Genomic DNA, 25,929 nt, shown 5'->3' on the forward strand with positions numbered 1-25,929 from the left:
TACTTCAGAAATTTTCTCTTTTACATTATTCAAATAAAAACGTCATATTGTTCATGGCACAACGATACAAGGTGGCAGCATGGGACAGCTGATTATAAACTTTTATTATTTGATTTGATACATCAACTTCCGGCGCAGTACGATTTTGACATTTGTCCATCGAATTTACAAAAACAAAGTACATGAAATTTTTAAAAAAGTATGTAAGCAAACGTCAAGCTGTGTAGTTGATTTTTTTACCTGTGCTCTTGTGTTTTTAATAAATATAGTTTTTAATATTACTAATTATAGTTTTATTGTTCACATAGTTGGTGAAGTTCTATAATTTGTGTATGCTGAATCAAGAAATTAAATTTAAATTCAATTGCTTTTACTTAAAGTTTTAATATTGAAAATTAAAATTTTCATAAATTTTGCATATACACACATATATACATATTTATTTGCAGTTGAATTGCCGAGTATTTTTGCATTGTGTTGTTGCTGTTGATAGGCTTCAGTTTTTAATAGTGTAATTTTGTTTTTATTTTTGATTTTTTGCGTGCACATTCTTTCCTCAGTGTCACAGCTGTTTGCGCGGTTTGTTCAGTGTTATTACAGTGCATCTCAAACTGCTCATACAGCATATCTCTTTCCAACAGCTACTTTCAAACTGTTGTATTTTTTCTTATAACCCGTTGTGCTATCGTTCAATTAATATTCATACTTTTCCTATTTTATTAATTCTCGGTTTTTCCGTAGCATTTATATATATATTTATTTCCTCATCCTCTTTAAATTTATTAAGAATGTCGTGTTTATATCCTAACTGCTTAGTAAAAAGTGAATCACATCCCTTCGTGGCATGCTGGCTTTGCGATCGGCTTGCTCATATGAAGTGCGCCGGTTTATCAGCACGAGTGGTTGACGCACTTAACGATAACGATAAGGGAGTACGTTGGGCTTGTTTGAAATGTAGGCCTACTCAAATTGACCTTTTCAAGGTCTTCAAACAGGCCCGAGATGGATTTTCTGAAATAGGCAAAGAGATTTCCGCTTTATCCGAGAAGTTTAAGCATTATGAAAGCTTATTTAAGTCTTTCAAACATTCAAATGTGAACATTCCGGATAATAATCGTGAGTCTATCGATGTTTTCCTTCCAGCTCCGACTATGGATGCTGATCCCAAAGTTCCTTCACCTCCAGATCTTCCACCCCCAACTATTGAATTGATAAATCTGTCCTCTCCGAGTCCCTTAGCAGTTCAACCATCGACATCGATGGCTGCTTGAAATGTTTCTACTTTACCCACCATTAAGAGGAACCAGGTTAACCACAACCCCTCTACGGAATCTGAACCGCCGGCTGGTAGATTGATTACTGTCCCGATTAAAAAGTCTATTTTCGTCTCCAGATTCGAGAGAGACACTACAGAAGAGGACCTGAAGTCGTACATCATAAGTAAACTTAAATCTGAAAATGTGTCTATTCGTAAATTTAATTTTAATTATCCTAGAGACATTTCGTCATTTAGGATTGACGTATCAGCGCAACATTTTGAAACAATTTTGAATAATTCATTTTGGCCACCCGGAGCCTTTGTGCGTGAATTCGAGCATAGACGCAACGTTAATATTCGTAATCTCGCTACCGTTCCTCAAACCAATAATGCTGCAAAAAACTAAATATTAAACCTGTCCTTAATATATTTTATCAAAATGTAAGAGGCCTAAACACAAAACTAACTGATCTATACTTGAGATCATTTAACTGTAATTACAATATCATCGCTTTTACTGAAACTTGGTTAAAGCCTCATATTTTTAATTCGGAGATTCTTTGCAATGATTACCAAATATATAGAAATGACCGCTTGAACAGAGTTGGAGGTGGAGTTTTGCTCGGGGTACATTCTTCTATACCTTCCGCTGAGGTAAATTTACCTGTTATTGAAGCTACGGAATTTAAGTGCATTAGAACCCAGATGGGTATAGGTTTTACCTATATTGCCATTTGCTATATCCCACCATCTTCAGATCCCTCGGTGTATATGAACCATATTTCGTTACAGAAAGATATCAGTTCATTGTTGAAGCCTATTGACTCGATAATTGTCTTGGGTGATTTTAATCTTCCGCACGTATCATAAAATTCTCCAGCATCGACTTTTTAGCAGAAATAACTGAACTTTGCCTAAGACAGATAAATATAGTTCCAACCATGTACGGGAGAGGGTACTTGATCTGGTATTTGTTGATGATACGTCAAAATCCATTCTTAGGAGGGGTGAACCTCTTACTGTACCTGAGGATCCTTACCATCCTTCGCTGGAAATAGTTTGCGAATTGGAAGAAAGTTCTCGGAGTTGCACTACCACAGAAAACGACTCTAGTTTTAGATTCGAATTCGCGAAGGCTAATTTTAATAAACTCAACCAAATTTTATCTACAATAGTTTGGCCCAAATACGGTGCAGATATTGACAAAAACGTTTCTGACTTCAATGCCGTCATTCACGCTATTCTGGACAGACATGTACCTAAGCGTAAACGTGTTTTCACTGAACTAGTCCAAATATGGTACACCAAAGAACTGAAATCTTTAAAAAACAAAAAAACGCGTTCCTTCAAGCTGTACAAGAAGACGGGGTCACACTCCGACTACTTGAAGTACTCTACATTGCGTCATAAATATTTTGAATTAAATAAAAAGTGTTACAATACCTATCTCTGCAATCCGAAAGCTTTCTATAATTTCTCTAAACGTAGGGTTAAAGGCTTTCCTCCTGGTATGAAATACCGTGATGATTTCTCTAGCGACGATCAAGTTATTGCTAATTTATTTGCACAGTTTTTCAAATCTAACAATTCCGCTGAATTAATTTCTTTGTCTAGTGAATACCCGTATGAACTTGACTCACTTAACGCAATTAATATTCCATCAATATCTCCAGAAGAGGTTCTTACATATTTAACTTCTTTAAAGGAATCTTATAAATACGGTCCTGATCTAATTCCCACATGTTTTCTCAAAAGATGTGCAGAACACATTTATCTGCCCCTAACTGATTTATTCAACATGTCCCTAAAACATGGAGTTTTTCCTTTTGCTTGGAAGGAATCTTTTCTAATACCCCTCCACAAAAACGGCAGTAGGTCATGTGCAGAAAATTATCGAGGAATTGCAAAATTGTCTGCCATCCCAAAGGTGTTTGAAGCCATTGTTACTAATCAGCTAACATTTTCCATTTCTGCATTGATTGCAAACTCTCAACATGGATTCTGTAGAGGCAAATCTACCATTACCAACCTACTTGAATTCACAACGCATGTTTCTAATGGATTTAGAGAAAATCTTCACACCGATGTTATTTACACTGATTTCAGTAAAGCATTTGACAAAGTTTCCCATTCATTGCTTATCCACAAGCTGGATCGACTTGGTTTCCAACCAGGTCTCACTCAGTGGATATCTTCTTATCTCTGCGGTAGAACGCAACAAGTAATTTTTAAAAATACTCTTTCAGAGGTCATTAATGTTCCCTCTGGCGTCCCACAGGGCAGTCATCTCGGTCCAATTCTGTTCTTGCTATTTATTAATGATATCTGTACCATAATAAAATATTCCAAAATTTTAATGTATGCTGATGATGTAAAACTTTTTATGTCTTATCAGTCTATTGAAGAACGTACATTGCTTCAAGCGGATTTAAACTGCTTAGTTGCTTGGTGCAACGCGAATTCAATGCCGCTGAACATCAATAAATGTAAGTTCATGTGCTTCTCTCGGAGATCTTTGCCAGCAGCCTCTTACGTAATTGATAATTTTTGTCTTGCATCAGTAAATTATTTTGTTGACTTGGGAGTTACGATGGATGCTAAACTTAGTTTCAACCTTCATATTATGACTACTGCCAATAAGGCTAGAGGTGTTCTATCATTCGTGAAGAGATGGTCTAAAGAATTTAGTGACCCTTATGTAACCAAAGCCCTTTTTTCCACATTAGTTAGGCCGATACTAGAATACGGATCAGTAGTCTGGAATCCGCGATATCAAGTTCATGCAGATAGGCTTGAGTAAATACAGAAGCAATTTTTACTTTTTTCTTTAAGGAATTTTCATTGGGACTCTGCTTATAATCTTCCACCTTATACTAGTCGGTTAAGGCTTATCAATCTTCCAACTCTCGCTAGCCGTAGAGAAATGCTAGGAGTATTATTTATGGCTAAACTACTGAATGGACTAATTTCTAGCCCCTTTCTTTTGAACGAAGTAAACTTCAATGTCCCATCACGAGCGTCAAGACATTACAAACCTCTTCTTTTGAGGCAGTGTAGAACTAACTTCGAATTAAATGAACCTTTCCGGTGTTTGTGTTATGATTTTAACTCTCACTCGAATTCATTTGATATAACGGATTCACTTTTTACTATAAGGAAAACTGCCCTATCCTATCTTAACTCGTAACAAAATAAAAATAAAAAAAAAATAAAAATCTTTATATGCTAAATCCTTAACTTATTTAACAATTTACTATATGTATAATTTTCTACTGTTATGTATATAAACTCAGCTGATGATTTTTATTCTGTAGCTGAGCAGTTTTAGATCTCGACGCTTAACAAACCTCCGCCTATCAACAACTCGGCAAAAACAAAAACAAATCCGTGCGTCATGCGGATGCGCCCCTCGTGTCGGTTGGGCGGGCTTTGGAGGGTATTAATCCGTTGGGTTTATTATTATTATTATGTTTGTAGGTATGTCACCACTTGTATCGGTCCGCCATGATATTGTTCTAACTTAAATATTATCTTTCCTGAATATCTATATTGGAATTTAATTACTAATAGATATTCGCGGTTGGTCCCCAAACTGCAAACCCTTGCTGGATAAACTGACGGATGACCCCTTAACGGTACACGAGGTCGAAGAGTGGGCGTCTACTACAAAGATACTGGGTATGTTTTGGTATCCAACTAGTGACAATTTTAAGTATATTTGCAGGTTTACGAGATTTCGCCACGATGTCATTAATGAAAACTTGGCGCCTACAAAAAGGGAGGTTCTCCAGGTGCTAATGTCTATCTTCGATCATTTGGGATTCGTTAACTGCTACTGTAGGGTTGAAAATTCTCCTCCAAGATGTATGACGATCCGGTATCGCCTGAGACAATCCGTTATATGGCAAACTTTGCGACACATTGTGCCATTGGGAAACTATGGTGCACCTTATACCTGCTGTACAAATTCCTCGCGGTTATTCCTCATTGCTTAAAGAGACGGACGATGTACAACTGTACAAGATGTCTCTGTCACCCTAGCAGCGGCCAAATCCAAAGTCGCACCCCGAGGCTAGAATTACAGGCAGCGGTTGTCGGCACCCTACTGGCCTCTACGGTAGCCAGTGTGCAACGAATTGGCATAACGTCTATGCATTGGTGGACCGATTCGAAAACGGCATTGCGGTGGATCCGGATGGATCCCAGAAACTTCCATCAATACGTTATGCATAGGGTTGGTGAGATACTCGAGACATCAAATGCAGATCAATGGAGGTGGGTACCCTTGAAGTTGAATCCCGCCGACTTGGCTACTAAAATAACAAGCCATGGTTTGAAGGGTCGGAGTTTTTAGCGTTAAAGCAGAAGGACTGGGCGCATTGCACCGACGTAAACTCAAATGATGATGACTTAAAAGAGCTCAGACACTATTGTTTACAAATTGAAATTATACCATTACGAAATATTAAGCTGAACGTTAAATACTTTTCTAACTGGAGACGCTTGTATACAGCAGTAGCGACCTTCATGCTCTACATACAAAAGCTAAATTCAAAAATATCATCTAAAAGAACAAAGTCAGCTATTGGCTTCGAAATGATCCAAAAAGCTCAGTATTTTCTCATTAAGTATGCCCAAACAGATTTAAACGAGGAGATAACCTTTTTGCTGCACTGGAAACCTTTGAAAAGGTCGAGCAAATTATATTCTCTGGATGTCTACTTGGACGAGACAGGTATAATCAGGAGTAGGACTTACTTACTTAATTGGCGCTTAACCGTCTAAACGGTTATGGCCGTTCAACAAGGCGCGCCAGTCGCTCCTTCGCTCCGCGAACCGGCGCCAATTGGTCACACCAAGGGAGTTTAAATCGTTTTCCACCTGATCCTTCCAACGGAGTGGGGGCCGCCCTCTACCTCTGCTTCCATAGGCGGGTTCCGATAGAAACACTTTCTTGGCCGGAGCATCATCTTTCATTCGCGTAACATGGCCTAGCCAGCGCAGCCGCTGCGTTTTAATTCGCTGGACTATGTTGATGTCTGCGAATAGCTCGTACAGATCATCATTAAACCTTCTGCGGTACTCGCCATCGCCAACGCGTAGAGGTCCATAAATCTTTCGAAGAACTTTTCTCTCGAACACTCCCAAAGCCGCTTCATCTGCTGTTGTCATGGTCCATGATTCTGCCCCATATAGCAGGACGGGTACGATAAGTGACTTGTAGAGTATGATTTTCGTTCGCCGAGAAAGAACTTTACTTTTCAATTGCCTACCTAGCCCAAAGTAGCATTTATTGGCAAGATTGATTCTTCGCTGGATTTTAGTGCTGATGTAGTTGCTGGTTCCCAAATAAACGAAGTCTTTTACTATTTCGAAATTATGGCTGCCAACAGTAGCGTGGTTGCCAAAGCGCGTATGCGCTGGCTCTTTGCTCGGTGACAGTAGGTATTTCGCTTTGTCCTCATTCACCATCAAATCCATCTTTACCGCTTCTTTTTCCAGTTTGGAGAAAGCAGAACTAACAGCACGGGTGTTTAGGCCGATGATATCAATGTCATCAACATATGCCAGTAATTGCACGCTTTTATAGTATATTGTTCCAGTGCGGTTAAGCTCTGCAGAAATCGCACGATAGGGGGTCACCCTGTCTTGAACCTCGTTTAGTTTCGAACGGCTCGGAGAGGTCCTTCCCAATTCTGACTGAGCTGATGGTATTACTCAACGTCATTTTGCACAGCCGTATAAGTTTTGCGGGGAAACCCAATTCTGACAGAGCGGCATATAGGCAGCTCCTTTTCATGCTGTCGAAGGCGGCTTTAAATTCGACGAAGAGGTGATGTGTGTCGATTCTCTTTTCACGGGTTTTTTCCAAGATTTGGCGCATGGTGAAAATCTGGTCGATGGTAGATTTACCAGGTCTGAAGCCGCACTGATAAGGTCCAATCAGCTGGTTCACGGTGGGCTTCAATCTTTCGCATAATACGCTTGAAAGGACTTTATATGCGATATTGAGAAGGCTGATTCCACGATAGTTGGTGCATTTTGCAGTATCCCCCTTCTTGTGGACTGGGCAAAGAACACTTAGATTCCAATCGTCGGGCATGCACTCGTTCGCCCATATTTTGCTAAGAAGCTGCTGCATGCGCCTTACCAACTCCTCGCCGCAGTACTTGAATAGCTCCGCAGGCAATCCATCAGCGCCCACGGCCTTGTTGTTTTTCAATCTGGTTATTGCTATTCTATTCGGGCGGGGAGATATATATTCCATCATCATCGATTGCGGGATCGGGTTCTTCATCTCTGCTCGGTGAATTGCTGCCTCCATTTAGGAGAGCAGAGAAGTATTCCCTCATAATCTAAGCACTCTCTGGACATCAGTTACATGGTCGCCGTTTTCGTTCCTACAGGAGTTTGCCCAGGTCTTAAAACCTTCCGTCTGTCGCCGTATTTTTAGTAAAATTTTCGGGCATTGTTCCTGGTGGCTAGCAGCTCAAGTTCCTCGCACTAACGCCTTTCTGCTTCTGCTTTTTTCTTCCTGAAAAGGCGTCTCGCTTCCCTTTTCAACTCACGATAGCGCCCACACACTCCTCTTGTCGCGCTCGCTTTTAACGTAGCCCTGTAGGCAGCGTCTTTTCTTTCAGTTGGTACGCGGAATTTTTCATCCTACCAGTTCGTTTTTCGTGGCCGCCGGTATACAATTTTTTCTTCGGCGGCAGTACGAGGTGCTTTGGAGATATGCTCCCACTGCTCCTGTATTCCTTCAGGATGAGTTGTGCTCTCAGAGAGCAGGTGTGAGAGTCGAGTTGCGAAATCATTGGCAGTCTGGTGTGATTGAAGCTTTTCGACGTCTAGCTTTCCTTGTGTTTTTTGTTCCTTGGTTTTAGCCGCTTTGAGGCGGGTGCGTATTTTGGCTGCATCGAGATAATGGTCCGAGTCGATGTTAGGTCCTCGGATCGTGCGCACATCTAAAACACTGGAGGCATGCCGTCCGTCTATCACAACGTGATCGATCTGATTGCGAGTATTTCGATCAGGAGACAGCCATGTAGCTTGATGGATCTTTTTATGCATGAACCACGTGCTGGATATGACCATGTTTCGAGCACCGGCAAAGTCAATCAGACTCAGTCAGTTAGGAGAAGTTTCATTGTGTAGGCTGAACTTTCCGACTGTAGGGCTAGAAACACCTTCTTTGCCCACCCTGGCGCTAAAGTCGGCAAGCACGACTTTTATATCATGACGGGAGCAGCGCTCGTATGTGCGTTCTAATTGCTCATAAAAAGTGTCTTTCACCTCGTCTTTCTCCTCTGTCGGCGCATGGACGCAGATGAATGATATATTAAAATGATATATTAAATGTTGCTTTTATTCGGATAGCGGCCAGATGATCGTCCACAGACGTGAACGCTAGCACTTGGCGACAAAGTCTCTCTCCCACCACGAATCCCACGCCGAAACTGCGCTTATTCGTTTGGCCACTCCAATAGATGTCACAATTTTTGATCTTCTTTGTTCCTTGCTTCGTTCAACGATTTCTCGGATGGCGGTGATGTCAGATTTTGCTTTGACGAGGACATCAACCAGCCGGGCATCTGCGCCAATCCCATTCATAGAGCGGACGTTCCAGGTGCATGCCCTCAATTCATTGTCCTTCAAAACGTTTGCCATGGTCGTCATCAATAGAGAGTATATTTATCCGAGGCTTGTTGTTATATTTCATTGGAGTATGGGTTTACGTGGCGGGTCCCAAGTCAGCGCACAACCTGCTCAGCGGGGGTGAAAATATTACTTGCATGTTTATATAGCAAGCCGCTTGCTCCAAGACAGACGCCCGCTTACAGCCGCATCTAGAGGTGTACAGACGCTGCCGATGAGATCTCCCCTGGCTAGCCCTTAAACCGATTATGTCAGAGTGGCCTAGCCAGGTTGTCGCCTTCTCACATTAGCTCACCGTTAAACGGATGTTTAGCGGCTACCCTGAGGATACTTGGCCGCAAGCGACCGGCAGTAGTGAGCTGCTTGAACCGCATGCAAAAGAATCGCTCTGGCCATTCCCAGGTGAATGGCGGTCAGAAGCTTTCCCCACTTTCGTGGACTCTTACACACGGCTCCACCCTCCAAGAGTGTAATACTACCACGCACATTTTAGACTGGCAGCAGAGAAAAAAAAATTAAATGAAATAACAGCAACAGGATCTCAACAATAAATCCGGCTGGCAGCAAATGAAATGGAATATAATATTGGCATACTAACAAACCAACAAGGAAATGACTGGCAGCACGACTGATAGCAATACTAGCAGCAATTTTTAAGTATTTAAGTATATTTAAGGCTTAGAAAAAATTTGGAAACCTAACGGCTGCCCGACCAGAAGCAGAAATCAAAGATTTCTGCTCAGGATATTTATTTAATTTCTGCTTAGGAAATTTTTTTTGTTTAGGAAAACATTTTTTAAAAATGTAAATGCTGAAGATAAATATAAAAATAAACTATACTCAACTATTAATAATTTGAAAAAATAAATTACAATTTTTTTTTTTTCAGAAAAGAACAGGTTATTTAAATACGAACCACCAGTAGAGGTAGATACGAAAAATATTCCAAACATTCCATATGTTTGGTTAGCAGTCCTAATTTGCGCATTCGTGTTATTGATCATCACAATAGCTATGATGCTCAAAAATTATATGAAGCGTAAGTATAGACAACTAAAAAACGTTCAAGACCGTACCTAAAAAATTTTTTCATTTGAACAAGTTACAAATATCCATTTTAGTACCTTATTACTTAAAACTCAATTTGATTTTGAGGAAGAGCAACCGAAAATAAATCTTTAACCAGTAAATCTCAAAAGTTTCTGTACGGACATAGAGTCCTCCAGCGAAACAGCACAGCCACAGCACAAATTTCTCATCGGGAGATGATTTGGAAGAGCCAGCAGACAGCACTCACCTCGATCACCGAGCGATACCGATACCAAGATCGAATGGGTGGTGAAGACGTTTTCTAAGTTTAAATCGCCGGGACCAGATGGTATATTCGCTTTTCGATAAAAAATTTTCCATCGGAGATGTTTTGGAAGAACCAGCAGACTGCACTCACCTCAATCACCGAGCGGGTAGTGCCGGGCTTGGTGACCGATACCAATATCGAATGGGCGGTGAAGACGTTTTCTAAGTTAAAATCGCCGGGACCAGATGCTATATTCCCGGCCATGCTACAAGTGTCAAGTAGAGTGGTCGTGGAATGGCTTAAAATAATATTCGATAGGTGCATAATACTGAATCATGTACCGCACTCTTGGAGAACTGCTCGTGTAGCTTTTCTACCAAAGGCGTGGAAGATCGGTCACGTGTATCCCAAAGACTATAGACCCATTAGCTTAACATCATTTCTGCTCAAAACCTTTGAGAGGCTGATAGATGTGTACATAAAGTCCAACGTGGATGAAAAGCTGCTCTCCACAACACAACATGCGTACACCAAAGGCAAGTCGGTAGACACCGCATTGCATGGGGTGGTAATAAGCATAGAGAAATCCCTGGAATATAAGGAGTATGCTCAAGGAGTCTTCTTGGACATTGCCGGGGCTTTCAATAATGTTGCAAAATGGGCGATTATGGATGGTCTTAATTACATTAAATACATCCTGCCTTAATCAGATGGATCGGCTGCATGTTAAATTGCAGAAAGATTACATCACAATGGGAATTGTACGAGGCCACGAAATCAGTGGACAGGGGCACGCCGCAGGGAGGGTGCTATCACCTCTACTGTGGACGCTGGTCATCAACCAACTGCTCAGGCAATTCGATGAGGGACCCGAAAAACATACGGCTTACGCAGATGACGTTGCAATTGTCATAAGTGGAAAGTGCCTTCCAACGATTAGTTCTTTGATGTATCGGGCGCTTCGGGATATTCATACCTGGGCATCTAATGTCGGTTTGAAAGTCAATGCGAAGAAGCCGGATATGGTCTTGTTTACAAAGAGCTACAAGATCCCAAATTGGACCAGGCCTAAGTTAGGAGGGGTGACCTTACAGGAGAAACCTTGCACAAAATATCTAGGAATCATCCTAGACAGTAAGCTGTCATGGAAGCTCAACGTGGACGAGAGGGTCAAGAAGGCCTCAACGGCACTCTATGCATGTAAAAGAATGCTGGGGTGTACGTGGGGCCTATCGCCCTCTCTTTCTCATTGGGTTTTTACAGCGAGTGTAAGCCCTATTCTATACTGTGGAGTTCTTGTTTGGTGGAGCCACACAAAAAACAACATACCTCAAAAAATTAGAGGATGTATGCAGACTATCGATGCTTAGCATTACGGGAGTCCTGAAAATAACCCCGACGGTTGCACTGTATGCCATTCTGCACATTCCACCTGTAGACCTGGTAGCAAAGAACAAAGCATTAACGACCGCAACCAGGCTCGGTGCTTCGGGGCAGTTTGAGCGCCGACCATATGGCCATAGTAGTATAGCGTCATCAATCACAAGACGAACAGACTACGTGATTCCACATCTGTGCTTCGATGGAGATCTTAAGGCCACAATAGAGGTGGACGGTTGGCGCAAGGGTGCGCAAATGGCGGACGAGGCGATACATGTGTACACCGATGGTTCCAAAGTAGTGGAAGGAGTAGGGTCTGCGGTATACTGCGCTGATCCGGAAATAAGCAGATTATACAGGCTGCCGGATGACTGTAGCGTTTTCCAAGCGGAAATATTAGCCGTAACCAAAGCAGTAGAAACCCTGGAAGAGAAAAGATTAAGCTGCAACCGTGTTAACTTTTATATTGACAGTCAAGCAGCAATTAAGGCAATAATCTCGCATAGTACAGCATCTAAATGCGTGTTAGAGTGTAAGCAGTCTCTGGAGAGAATCCGGACAGGGAGAAGCATACATCTTTTTTGGGTCCCAGGGCATATGGGAATAGATGGGAATGAAAAAGCGGACGAACTAGCTAAAAAGGGCGCGTCCCTTGAAGCTTGGGCGAGATTAAGCGAAGGCGGGAGGTGCACATGATCGACCAAGCGGGAAAGGCGTGGGTTCAAGCACGGGCTGTAAAGTGTCGAAGATTATGTGTAGGTCTTACAACCTTAGACTAACACAGTTGCTTCTATCATTAAAAAGGGAGGACTGTAGACTCATGACGGGTATTCTGACTGGACACTGCCTTCTGGCGTCACATGCCTTTAAATTCGGCTTGGTCAGTGATAGCAGATGTAGGAAGTGCGGGTTGGAGGAAGAAACAATCCAGCACGTCCTGTGCTCGTGCCCCGCACTTGCCAGGCTAAGACTCCAGCTATTAGGAGTGATACAGCTGTCAGATCTAGAAGCAGCAAGTAGCTTAAGTCCTAGGAAGCTTCTGTTGGCCTTGGTTTTTGATAGGGTTTTTCAGTTTGGTCGTTAAAACAAACTTCTGGTAACACTACGGACTCAATCAATTTATGTGAGGTCCTTATGGACCGGCCAGTTCAACCTAACCTAACCTACGTATATTGAAATTCGTATATATTTTGTAGGTGGTAGCATATTCCACCAATTACAGAATATCTTGGAATTGTTTTTGTAATAATTAGTACTAAGTTTTTATTTTTCTGTTTTATTTTTGAACTTGGGTTTTAGGTGAACTTTAGTAATTCCCCTCTAGGCATATAAGATATAAAATTTGAATTTTTTTGTCTAATCCACACCGTTACTTGAATTACAATACACATACATAAACACACACACATATTACTTATTAAATTGAATTTGTATATACCTAGATTGTAATTTTTGCCTCTATTATTTATTATCCATTATTTATATATATTTTTTGGGTTTTGGGTGAAGTTATTTAGGCTCACATTCATATTTATTCTTTCGCTTGATTTTTAATTTTGTAGCATATGTTGCTTCCTTCCAAATATATACAAAACTCTTTAGTGAACTCCTCCTTTTTTTATTTACACTTTCTTCGCTTTTTTGTTTCGTTTCTTTCACTTCTTGTGGTTTTTTGTTCGGGTCTCAGACAGTGAATGTCTGATAAGGACAAGGAGGTTGATAACCGCGTAGCAGGTGGATTGGGTATCCTCGACTCCCATAGGCATCTAACTAGGGGCCGTGCGCGAGCCCTAGAAAACCAAATAGCTGGTTCGGTTTTTAACAAAATTGACACGGGTATACCGAGGCCCGTTGACTTTGTCCTTACGGACTATTTTAGTAGATGCGCGTCGCGGATTTTTGGATCTTTTGGCCCTGATCGCCCGCTGAGTGTCTCTGTCGCGAACGGGGTGTCATTTAACGAGCTAGACAGTAGCTTGAATTTCTCCCAAAAAATCGATTTGGTGTGCAAAATGGTCGATAGGGAAAACGTAGGTGCCCAGGGGGTGATGTTCCGGCGCAGAAAGCGCCATCAACGAACGTCGGCACCAGCCTTAATGCTCCTCAAAGCCAAACCGCCCAAAATGAAAATAATGTCGAACAGCTGAGCCGAATGATGGCGATGATGACACAACAAAACGAGTTGGTGGCGCAAATGGCGAATGAGGTGATGAGCATTAAGACCGGTGTCGATAACCTTGGTGGCCGCGTAGCAGACATAGAAACGTCTGCGCAAGCGCTTGTACATCGGTCCGCCTTGGCATCTACGCCCGAGCCTCAGAGCCGGAGGGGGTGAAACGCAGAGCGCGTCAGTGAGCCAACGGTCAGTTACAGTACCGGGCGAGATGCCAGCGATCCCCCCAGGTGGAAGAAGCTCGATCTTGAAAAGTGGCAGATCAAATTCGATGGGACCAGTAAAGGTATAGGCGCCGAAAGCTTTATCTTTCGGGTGGAGAGGATGCGCGAGCAGCATAACATTTCCTTCTACCAGCTTTTCACGGACTTTCATTGTCTGGTTTCCGGCGGTGCCTTGAAGTGGTATTGGCAGGTCCTTGAAGACCATGCGGAGGAGCCGCACTTTGGCTACTTTGAGCTAAAGTCCGAGCGGCTGAGCCACTTCAAGACCTCCGAGTCCGACTATGAAATCGTATGTGAAATCATGGAGAGGAAACAGCTGCCCGCGGAAGCTTCCGACGACTTTTATGCCGAAGTCCATAACATGACATTCCGTTTGCGGAAGAGGATCCCTGAAAAGGAGTTGGTTGGCATCATCAGGGGCAACCTTAAACCGGACGTGGCCAACTTGACCTTCGCCATAAAAATGGATTCGTTGGCGGGGCTCAAGGCGGAATGCAAGAGAACCGAAAAACTTATTAAAGAGAATAAGAGTAGGACTAGGGTAGTTAACGAGGTCGATTTTGAGCAGGCAAGGGGAGGAGAGGAAACAAAAGTCGAAGCTTTTGTTGGGAAACCCCAGTACCAATCCCAACCTCAACCTCTACAACAAACCCCAGCCAATCCCCATAGTGTTCGTCCTTCTGTTAGTCCTGCGTCTAAGTCCACCGTCAATTCCTTTTGTGATTCGCCTTTCAACTTAATGTTGTGTTTTTCGTGTGGTATGCCGGTGGATCACTTTGTGAAAAACCCGGCAGAAGCACAAAAACCAAATAAATGTTGGTCCTCGTTCCACAATATGGTCTGTTTTGCGTGTGGAAGTGATTCGTCCTTTTGCGTGTTCAAACCAAAACAGGGAAACCCCAGGCTGGCGGAGTTAACCGGGGACTCCAGCCAGAAGACAGGCAACCCGGCAACACTCAAATAAAAATTTTGTGCAGAAGGGATACGGAAAACAGGGAAGAAGTGAAGCAGACAGGAATGACACGGGAAAAAAAGGAGATTAAGAGTTGACACCAAAGAAAGCTATAGTACGAAGAAGCAAGAAAAATAATATTTTGTGATAAAATAAATGCAAGTAGGAAAAACAGAAATTATAAGAAGATAAAGAAGATGAGGGAAAAGAGAAAATATTTTAAAAGGTTGAAGAATAAAATAGTTTCAACAATTGTTACAGTGAAAGGAGATAACAGGTTTTTTGCGAAAACTACTATAGGAGGTCTTGAGGTCCTGGCTCTCTTGGACTCAGGGGCGAGTGCCAGCTGCTTAGGAAAAGGCTCAGCGGCACTCCTAGGCGGTAAAGAGGCCTTGATTGTGCCAATCAGGGGCCAAAATATCCGAACCGCGAACGGGGAGGAAACCGCCGTGGTAGGGGTCATAAATTTACGACCAGAGAATTAGAATTTTTGATAGTTCCTGATCTGCAACAGGAAGTATATTTTCGGATAGATTTTTGGCAGGCCTTTGGTATGAGTGTTGTGAGTAAAGGTATGAATGGGAATGTGTGTCCAAATGTTGCCAGCGTGGCGGAGCTCGTGCCCGCCGAGGGTGACTTGTCTTTCGACGCTGTGCAGCATGTATTAACGCTGGACCAAGATGCGAGGTTGGAGCGCGTAAAAGCCCAATTCCCGTCCTTCGCGGTATTAGGGTTAGGCCAAACAGATAAGGAGGAACATGTCATCGAGGTGGTTGACGAGAATCTGCCAGTAAAGCAGCGCCATTACCCGATTTCACCAGCTATTCAAAAACTAATTTATGCCGAGTTGGATGGTATGATAAGCTTGGGAGTGATCGAGGAGTCCAACAGTAGTTGGAGTTCGCCCGTATCGCTAGTCATTAAAGGCACTAAAAACCGCCTGTGATTTGACGCTCGCAAAGTCAAGGAACGAACAATTAAGGATGCCCCACATCGATGGAATCCTCAGCCGGCTACAAAATACACGATATATTTCCGTTATCGACTTAAAGGACGCTTTCTAGCAGATTCCTCTGGAGAAGAAGTCAAGATATAAGACTGCTTTTACTGTCCCTGGCCGACCCCTATACCAATTCACGGTCATGTCTTTCGGGTTGTGCAATGCAGCACAACGAATATGTTGTCTCATGGACAAGGTCATTCCGGCCGCTTTACATGAATATGTTTTTGTTAATCTTGACGATTTGTTAGTGTGTTCGGTAGATTTCGAGTCTCATATGTGTTTGTTGGAAAAGGTCGCTCGGTGTCTTCGTGAGGCTAAGTTAAGTATAAATGTAGAAAATAGCAAGTTCTGTTTCAAAGAAGTTCGATATCTAGGGTACGTAGTCGGGGATGGTGGCATTAGAACAGACGCCAATAAAGTGGTAGCTGTGTGAGACTTTCCAGTTCCGAAAACCCCGAAGCAACTACGACGGTTCCTGGCTATGTCGGGCTGGTACCGACGTTTCTTACAGGACTATGCGACAATTGCAGCTCCGCTGCACGACTGCGTCAAATAGGACAAAATTTAGAAATTTACCATGACGAACGAAGCTTTCAAATCTTTTGACATTTTGAAGCAAAGTTTGATTTCAGCACCAGTGCTTACACACTCTGTGTTTGGGCCACAGGCCTAAATATATCTCCCCTCCCTCGTAACATAATTTTCTTAGTTATTTTCCTCCGTTCACTACCACCCACATATGCTTGTGATCACTAATACACACAGGCATGTGTGAGTGGTAGTACGTATGTATCTTAAGATTTTTACCGCTGTGAGCCCGCGGTACGGCAACTTTGTTGCCGGGAAACCCAACGAAGGAGCTGTATCGTAGGTTCATCGGCTCATGTAGCAAAGAGTCTCGTCCTCTTTTGATCCAGCAGCCAGCAAAGGTACACGTAATCGTACGTTCACGTAAGTTGTAAATTTCCAAAAATATACTTAATAATTTCCTAAAATATTTTTAATATTTCAACCTTTCACAACATTGTTAAAATCTTCCTTAACAGTTGTTGTATTTATATCCATTGAATAAAAAAACCACTGTGAATTCCTTTTTTTATTAATACGAAACTTTTTTGGTGTTTTTATTTTCTTCCCTTTTTTCGCCTTAACCATTCTTTAACAAATACGTGGGTGCGCGCCGTTGCCACCACGCATTTGTCTATGGTCCTTACCACGCCGGTAAAGAGAACCAGTCACATAATTACAGTCCACTCCACTCCCTAGGCCATTAATTAGAAGCACCATTCGTGATAATCAAGGAAGCAGATCCACCAAACACGCATTTGTACACGGAAGATAATATTAAACGATCGTGATAATATAATGGTCAGCACACAACAACCTTTTGGCAACACCAACATCAACAACACCGACAAAAAAAAACAGATTCCATTACTCCGGATCGACAAATTAATTAAAAGGTACGTGGTTTATTCCGTGCGAGGTAGTGTTTTTTTTGTTGTTAACAAATATTTCAAAATAAATTATAAATTGGTTCTTTCCCATCAAAAAAGTGCATGTGAGTGTTACGTGAAAAATTTATATTTCGTGCAAAAATAAAGAAAAAAAGCGCTTAACGCAGTTACTTAAAGTTTGTGCATCACGCCTTGTGACTATCCGGAATAATCCCCCACCAGCGGTAAGATTTTCCGGACACAGCTCAAGGTAGCACAACACTGCTCCAAAAGGTTAACATAACCTAAACACCGCTTAGCGCGGGAAGAATATAAATCCTTTACAGACAGCCGCCTAGCTGCCCTCCCTATCCCGACTGATGCCTGCCAAGGGGAGCGTGCCTTCCGTAAGGTCATTAAATCCGCCTCGGCACATTTCATTCCCGCCGGGAGAATTCCCGAAATCCGGCCCCACTTCCCGGCGGAGGCCGCAAACTTAGCGAGAGAACGTGACCTTATAAGACAGCTTGACCCAGGCGACCCCCAAATAAGGGATATAAACCAACGCATCAGATTGCTTGTAGATGAACACAAGCGGGCGAAATGGGAGGAGCACCTAAGAGGTTGTAACCTCTCTACCGGTGTGCGTAAACTTTGGTCCACCGTAAAGTCCCTATCGAATCCGACTAAGCACAAAGACAAAGTTTCCATCGCCTTTGCCGACAAAGTGCTGTCGGACGCGAAAAAATGCGCGAGCGCTTTCTGCCGACAATATATAATGCATCCTACGGTCGACAAAGATAGACGGAGAGCCAATAGACGCGCACATAAACACAAATTCAGCGCGTCACCAATCACCATCACCGCTAAAGAGGTTGAGGACGCCATTGGTCGTGCTAAACCATCCAAAGCAGTGGGCCCAGACGGCGTAGCCATGCCGATGCTTAAAAACCTATGGAAAGAGGGGTTCAAATATTTAGCACATGTCTTCAATCTGTCTCTTTCCACCTTTGTCATACCTGAGAAATGGAAAATGGCCAAGGTGGTCCCGCTACTAAAGCCTGGGAAACCAGCTAACATAGGTGAGTCGTATCGTCCGATATCTCTCCTATCGCCAGTGGCAAAGACGCTTGAAGCCATTCTGCTCCCTTATTTCCAAGCAAATTTGCAGCTAGCCCCTCATCAGCATGGCTTCAGAAAACTCCATAGCACTACCACCGCGCTGAATGCCATTAGCACCCAGATAAATTGCGGTTTAAATCAATACCCCCACCATAGAACAGTACTCGTAGCGCTAGACCTATCAAAAGCTTTTGATACGGTCAACCATGGCTCGTTACTGCAGGACCTGGAAGGGTCTACCCTTCCCCCATGTCTTAAAAGGTGGACCGCAAATTATCTGGGTGGTCGGCAGGCATCGGTGCAATTTAGAAACGAAACATCAAAACCAAGGAGAATTAAACAGGGGGTGCCACAGGGTGGCGTCCTATCTCCACTTTTGTTTAATTTCTACATATCTAAGCTACCTTCACCACCGGAAGGAGTCACAATCGTTTCCTACGCCGATGACTGCACAATAATTGCCACAGGCCCAGGCCCAAAGATCGATGCGCTATGCAATAAAATAAACGGCTACCTCCCTGATCTCTCCAGTTTTTTCGCCTCGCGAAACCTGGCATTATCACCGACTAAATCTTCCGCGACCTTATTTACAACATGGACGCCCCAAATGTCGACCATTTTGAACATCCACGTCGATGGCACTACGCTACCGACTGTCCGACACCCCAAAATCTTGGGTGTGACGTTTGATCTGGATCTACATTTTGGTGAGCACGCAGCCGCAATTGTTCCGAGAATTCAGAGCCGTAACAAAATCCTCAAATCCCTCGCTGGCAGTACTTGGGGAAAAGATAAAGAAACGCTCATGACTACATACAAAGCAATTAGCCAGCCGATTACGTGCTACGCGTCACCCATATGGTCGCCAAGCCTAAAAATCACCCACTGGAAGAAACTACAGGCCTGCCAAAATACTGCTCTCAGAATCGCCACGGGCTGTCTTCTTATGTCCCCAGAACACCATCTGCATAATGAGGCGAGAATACTCCCCATCAGGGAGAGAAATGAGATGCTGATCAAACAGTTCCTGTTGAATACCCAGAAACCTGGGCATCCCAACAGACATCTGATTGATGAACCAGCACCGCCTAGGGGCTTAAGGAGTCATCTCCGTAAGCATTTTGAGGAAATACGGCACCTGAGAACCCGGCCGTATGAAGTGAAAAAACACAAGCAGGTCCTTGGTGAACTCCATAAACAGGCGTCGGACCTTTATGCCGGGAATTGCCCGGTGAATCCAGTGCTTAACGAAAATTATCCAAAACTTCGGAAGAGGAACGCATACTCCCGAGGGAAACGCGTGTCACTCTTGCTCAACTTCGTTCTGGATACTGTAACAGGTTAAACTCTTACCTATCCAGAATCAACCCTGACATACAAAATGTATGCCCCTCTTGCAATGTGTCCCCACATGACACCAACCATCTCTTCAATTGTAATGTGGAACCAACGCCTCTAACACCCCTTTCCTTATGGTCCACCCCTGTTGAAACGGCAAGTTTCCTTGGACTCCCGTTAAAGGATATTGATGACAATTTGTGATCGGTCGCGGCTATTAGGTGGGGCGAGCATTGCTACAACAACAACAACAACAACCGCTTAGCGCAATTGTTTTACTTTCGCCTTTGCATAATTTTCATAGAAAAAAAAAAAATATATATATATATATATATATATATATATATATATATATATATATATATATATATATATATATATATATTCACATAATTAAAGTTTGATTTGTTAAGGTTATTTAACCAAAAAAAAAAATAATAATAATTAAACACATTTTCCACAAAATCACTTGCGCTTATTTTAAACGGGCAATACGATCGCAATTCAGTTTGTTGCTATAATACAAAGTGCAATTAGTTTACACACACATATAGTTGTTGTTGTTTGGGTGGCCAATAGGCTTATTTCTCATACAATTTTTCAAAAAATTCAAGAATTTATTATCTCCACTTGCGGCAATACAAATATCAGTTTAGACTGATCTATTTTTTTGGTGAGATATAAGAGATCACTGGACAAGATCAAAGTTGAATACAGTCCTTTATTAGGCTATTTAAAGTCCATAACGTGTGATTCGTTTGTTCTTTCACTAACACCATTTTTCACTAGCCATTACTTATTGGCTTACACAATTCGTTAACACAGCTGCATTAGCACCTTCTTTTAACATTTACGTGGGTGCGCGCCGTTGCCACCCGAAATTGTACTTATCCCACTTAGCACATAAGCCTCAATACAGTCCTTTTTCCACTTTAGCCATTACTTATCGGCTTACATAATTAGAATATTCACTGTTCTTCTTGCTTATTGGCAAATTTATATACATACGCATACACCAAATCTTTTCACTTGTAACATTATCACTTCCAAGTTTTGTCCTTTGGCGACATTTTCACTCACTACTCTCTGCAAAGCAATTTCCTTTTAATTTTTGTATAAGCCTTTGGGTTTTTATTTTTATCCACAATGGAGACCTATACACGCCAAGCAGATGCAGTGACCGAGTATGAAAATGACTTCCACGATATGTCACCTTCACAACACAGTAAACACTCCCTAATATACCAAAGGGATGAGTTAAAAACTCTGTGGGAAGCTACGAAGGGGACATACGAAAAGCTCGTAGGTTCATCAGAGCTTGAGTCAAAGGACCTATCAGCTATCAAAAAGAAGCATAAAATGTGCTATTTCAGCTTCCTAAGGTGTCAGGCGGCAATAGCTGAGCTTTTGGAAGAATTTGAAAAGAAAGAGAAAAAGGTAGGAGTCTCAGATAATATGGGATATCATGTGCGCCTGCCAGCGTGTGATACGGATATTTTCAAGGGAGACTATATTTCATGACCGTCCTTTAGGGACATGTTCACTGCCATATACATTAATAATAGTAAACTCCATGCAGTACAAAAACTATACTATTTAAGGCAAAAAAACAAGGGGAGGCCAAAGGAATAGTGGAGCGGTGTTCCTTAACGACAGACGGTTTCGACACAGCGTGGAAAAATTTATGTGACCGATACGAAAACAAACGTATCTTGGTCAATGCCCAATTAAAAATTCTTTTTAGTCTAAAAGCAGTTGAGAGTGAATGCGGTAGCTCCATTAAAAAACTGCAACGTGAAATAAACAATTGTATCTCAGCGCTTCAATGTCACAATATTGACATATCAAACTGGGATGCAATTCTAACGTATTTGTGCTCCACAAAACTGCCAGAAACCACACTGGCTCTATGGGAACAAACCATAGAAAATAAAACAGAAATTTCAAAATGGGCAGACATGGATAAATTCTTATCCAGCAGATTCCAAACGTTGGAAACTGTCGTAGATATAAGAGGGAATACGGTTTCAAAACCCTCTAAGCCACATGCTTATCGTTCCTCGGCAGATACATCGTCGAAACGATTAGGCTCCTACCAGGCAAGTGCAACAGTAGCCAAACCTACGTGTAAGATGTGCAACAGTCCTGCACATCGAATTGCAAAGTGCGAAAAGTTCTTACGTTTAACGCCTACTAAACGGTTTGAACAAATTAAGAGCAGCCGTGGGTGTATAAACTACCTTTCTGCTGGCCATTCGGTAACAAAGTGCACCAGTCAAGTGAACTGTGCCACATGTTATTTAAGACACAATACGCTGCTTCACATTCCGAATCAGCCCGAAACTACAAATTCGGTAGATACTATCGGAGCATCAACGTCAAGAGATGCTCAAAAGCGTCGCAATGCTGAAAAGGAAAACAGGTCGATTAATAATGTGAACTCATGCTTCGCAAATACAAGTAAAGGAGTGCTTTTAGGGACAGCACAGGTAAATATTCATTTAAATGGTGTTCACTATTCGGCGAGAGCCCTAATAGACTCGGGATCTGAATGCTCATTCATAACCGAGAAACTCAAGCGCAGAATAAATCTGCCAACTAAACGCATGCATGCCCAAGTTTCGGACATCAATAATACAATGTCTGCACAAGTAAAAGAAGCGTGCAACATACAATTGCGGTCACCAACAGACCCATTAATCGAGATCAATACGATCATGCTGGTTTTACCACAACTAACAGGGAATCCTCCAACTTGCCAATAAACGCAATGACTAGGCAAGCATTCCCTGACTTAGTACTGGCTGACAAAAGATTCTTTGTCAATGAGCCAGTCGACCTAATTCTGGGCGGAGACATATACCCCCAAATTATGCTAGGCGGTATTAGGAAGGACGTGCTAAACACATTAATAGCACAGGAAACGGTGTTCGGCTGGATTTTGACAGGCCGGACAGATGCGGTTGATACAAATAAGACCCTAGTTTCATATTTCAATGAGGTCACTTTAGATAAACAATTGGCGGCTTTATGGGAGATAGAGGAAATTCCAAAGAAAAGGAGCATCAATAACGATGACACTTACTGCGAGGAGCTATACAAATCCACAACAGTTCGGAACAACGATGGCAAATACGTAGTCTCCTTACCCTTTAGGAAAGAGTTTAACTTGGGTCCCTCATTAAGAAGTGCGAGTTCTCAATTCTATCGCAACGAGACACGACTTGCGAAAAACCCAGTCCTTCAAACGGAATACAATAGAGTTGTATCCGAATATGAAACCTTAGGGCACATGAAACAAATAGGCAATATTTCGCCAGACTCAAATGACTGTTACTTCCTACCTCACCATGCTGTTATAAAGGAGGGAAGTACAACGACAAAAGTCAGAGTCGTATTTAATGCATCTTGTCCTACCACTAATGGCAAAAGTCTAAATGATGCCTTATATCCAGGTCCGATTCTTCAATCCGACCTGACAATCCTTATACTACGTTGGCAGTTGTTCAAATACGTATTTAACAGCGACATAGAGAAAATGTACCGCCAAATATGGGTTAATGAAAATCAAACAAAATACCAGCGAATCATATTTCGCAAATGCCCCAAAACCCCAATTAACATTTATGAATTGAAAACGGTAACCTTTGAGGTTAATTGTGCTCCGTTTCTTGCGATTCGAACGCTGCACCAACTAGCTGATGACGTGGAGACATCGCATCCAATGGCAGCAGATATCCTGCGAAATTGCATGTACGTTGATGACGTACTCGCCGGTGGACACAGCATCGAAATTGCAATCAAGGCAAGGGACGAAATATCATCGGCATTGCAATCGGCAGGTTTCCCATTGCGAAAATGGACGTCCAATTGCAAGAAAATGCTACAGGGTATACCGAAGCAACACCTATTAAGCGAGATTTTCTTGAGTTTGAAGACACCAGCATGGTAAAAGCACTCGGTATCAGGTGGAACGCCCATTTCGACTACTTCTACTTCACAGCGAAACCCTTTGACAATAACCATGCCGTAACAAAAAGGTCAATACTTTCTGCGATCGCAAAACTTTTCGACCCTCTTGGCTGGCTGGCACCAGTCGTAATTGTAGCCAAAATAATAATGCAAAATATTTGGTTGGAAGGGACAGGCTGGGATGAAGATGTGTCTGAAACTACTCTACATCGGTGGCAATCATTCATGACTGACTACGAAAAGATCAACGATATACGCATACCGCGATAGGTTCACTACACATTGAAGGACAATGTCGAAATACATGGATTCAGCGATGCCTCGGAAAAAGCATATGCCGCCACTGTCTTCCTGAGGGTACAAACGAAGGATCAAGTCTTCACCAACTTGCTGATGGCCAAGACGAGAGTAGCCCCGGTCAAAACTGTATCATTGCCTCAACTCGAGACCTCTAAGTCCCTCATCCAACGACCCTTCCGACCTGGAGCCGCTTACTCCAGGCCATTTTCTCGTAGGTGGGCATCTTTTAGCTCCACCTGAACTCGATTGTAGTGAAAACCCAGCCTCAATTGTAAACCGATGGCAAAAGATGAAAGCCCTTCATCAAACATTTTGCAAAAGATGGAAATCGGAATATCTCACCGAGATCCAGAAATGGTATAAATGGAAACATCCACAATCCAACCTAAAACCCGGGGACCTAGTCGTCATAAAAGAGGATAACCTGCAACCAAACGAGTGGAGAATGGGGAGAATCGTCAACACACATCCAGGTTCCGATAACCGTGTACGTGTTGTTGACGTCAATACAATTAAGGGACAAATTAGCAGACCAATCGCGAAACTGGTACTACTTCCGCCCAACGACAACGAAAATGAACTTTAATAGTCCACCCTCCTTTATCCCAAATAACCCAGCTCTCGTTCACCCCGAACGAGGCCAACACACAAATAACCCAGCTCTCGTTCACCCCGAACAAGGCCAACAAACCAATAACCCAGCTCTCGTTCCCCAGAACGAGGCCAACAGAACCCTAACTCAGATATACTGTCTGCCACATAATACCTTTTCCAACGATTGCGTGGGCGCGCCGCTGCCACCACGCAATTGTTCGAAAATAGTTTAATATCGCAAGGAACCTCAAAGAAATTTGTTCATACCATTTCTTTATATAAGGACAAGGAAAATGAATTTAATCGTTTGGGAGGAATATTTGACTGCTTTTCACAGTCTGTTTCAGATCATATTCGTGAACATATTTAAATCGTTTGGTCGAAATTTATGAATGATTTTCGGATACGATTATCATATGTTTATTCTTCACATCTCACACGAAATAAGATCTTCAACGGAAAATTAACTTTTAACAAGTATCATATTCATGACTCACTCAACAAAGCTAATCAGGACAGATGCAGAAAATTGAATGAATATTGGTTAAAAATTGTTGATCACTAAAAGTAACCACATTTGGTTCAAATATGATTCCATAATATGATTGACAAACTATATTCAGTTTGCCATAACAGCTTTATTGCTATTGAATCCCTAATAAGTAATTTTAAATTGTTCCAAATTTAATTTCCTTGGTTTATTTCGATTTAATAAATTTCATTCTTCTGTAAACTAAGTAATAGTAAGCTAATTAATCAACAAACCGAACCTTATGAAACTTAAAAATTAATAATCTAATTAGGAAAGTTATTAGATGTGCTTATTCCGCCGATTCAGTCAAGTAACCAGAAAATCAGCCAATCAGCGTTTTTAAATTTTTGTGTAAGTGCTACAATCCATGGAAGCCACATATTTATAATTATAACGTAAAGGGCATGTGCTTAAAGTTTCACGAACGTTATTTAACTAATTAATGAATGATATTCTCACTAGACTTACAAATGCCTTGATAACCTTATCAGCAAGTCACAACAAACTCGTGTTATTACTGCTTTAATAAATCAGTCTGTATCCAAACGAATCGCAGTGTAAACGATTTATGTTGAATGAAGCAATACCCGAGAACCAAACGCGCACGATAAAGGGCACACCAAATGATAGCAGTTCATGAAAAATATATGAAAACATAACATTGCACAAACAGGATACGCAAAAGGTGTGCA

The 25,929-nt window shown here is 42.1% G+C and overlaps 1 protein-coding gene across 6 annotated transcripts in view; it reads right to left on the reverse strand.

The window, feature by feature from the left end:
• Nucleotides 1–25,929, reverse strand: part of chico (insulin receptor substrate 1 chico) — a 1,085,300-nt gene that overhangs the window by 625,056 nt on the left and 434,315 nt on the right. The gene's annotated exons all lie outside the window — the stretch shown is intronic.

This window comes from Eurosta solidaginis, chromosome 2 (assembly GCF_040869045.1).
Source record: "Eurosta solidaginis isolate ZX-2024a chromosome 2, ASM4086904v1, whole genome shotgun sequence".
In the NCBI taxonomy this organism is placed as follows: Eukaryota; Metazoa; Arthropoda; class Insecta; order Diptera; family Tephritidae; genus Eurosta; species Eurosta solidaginis.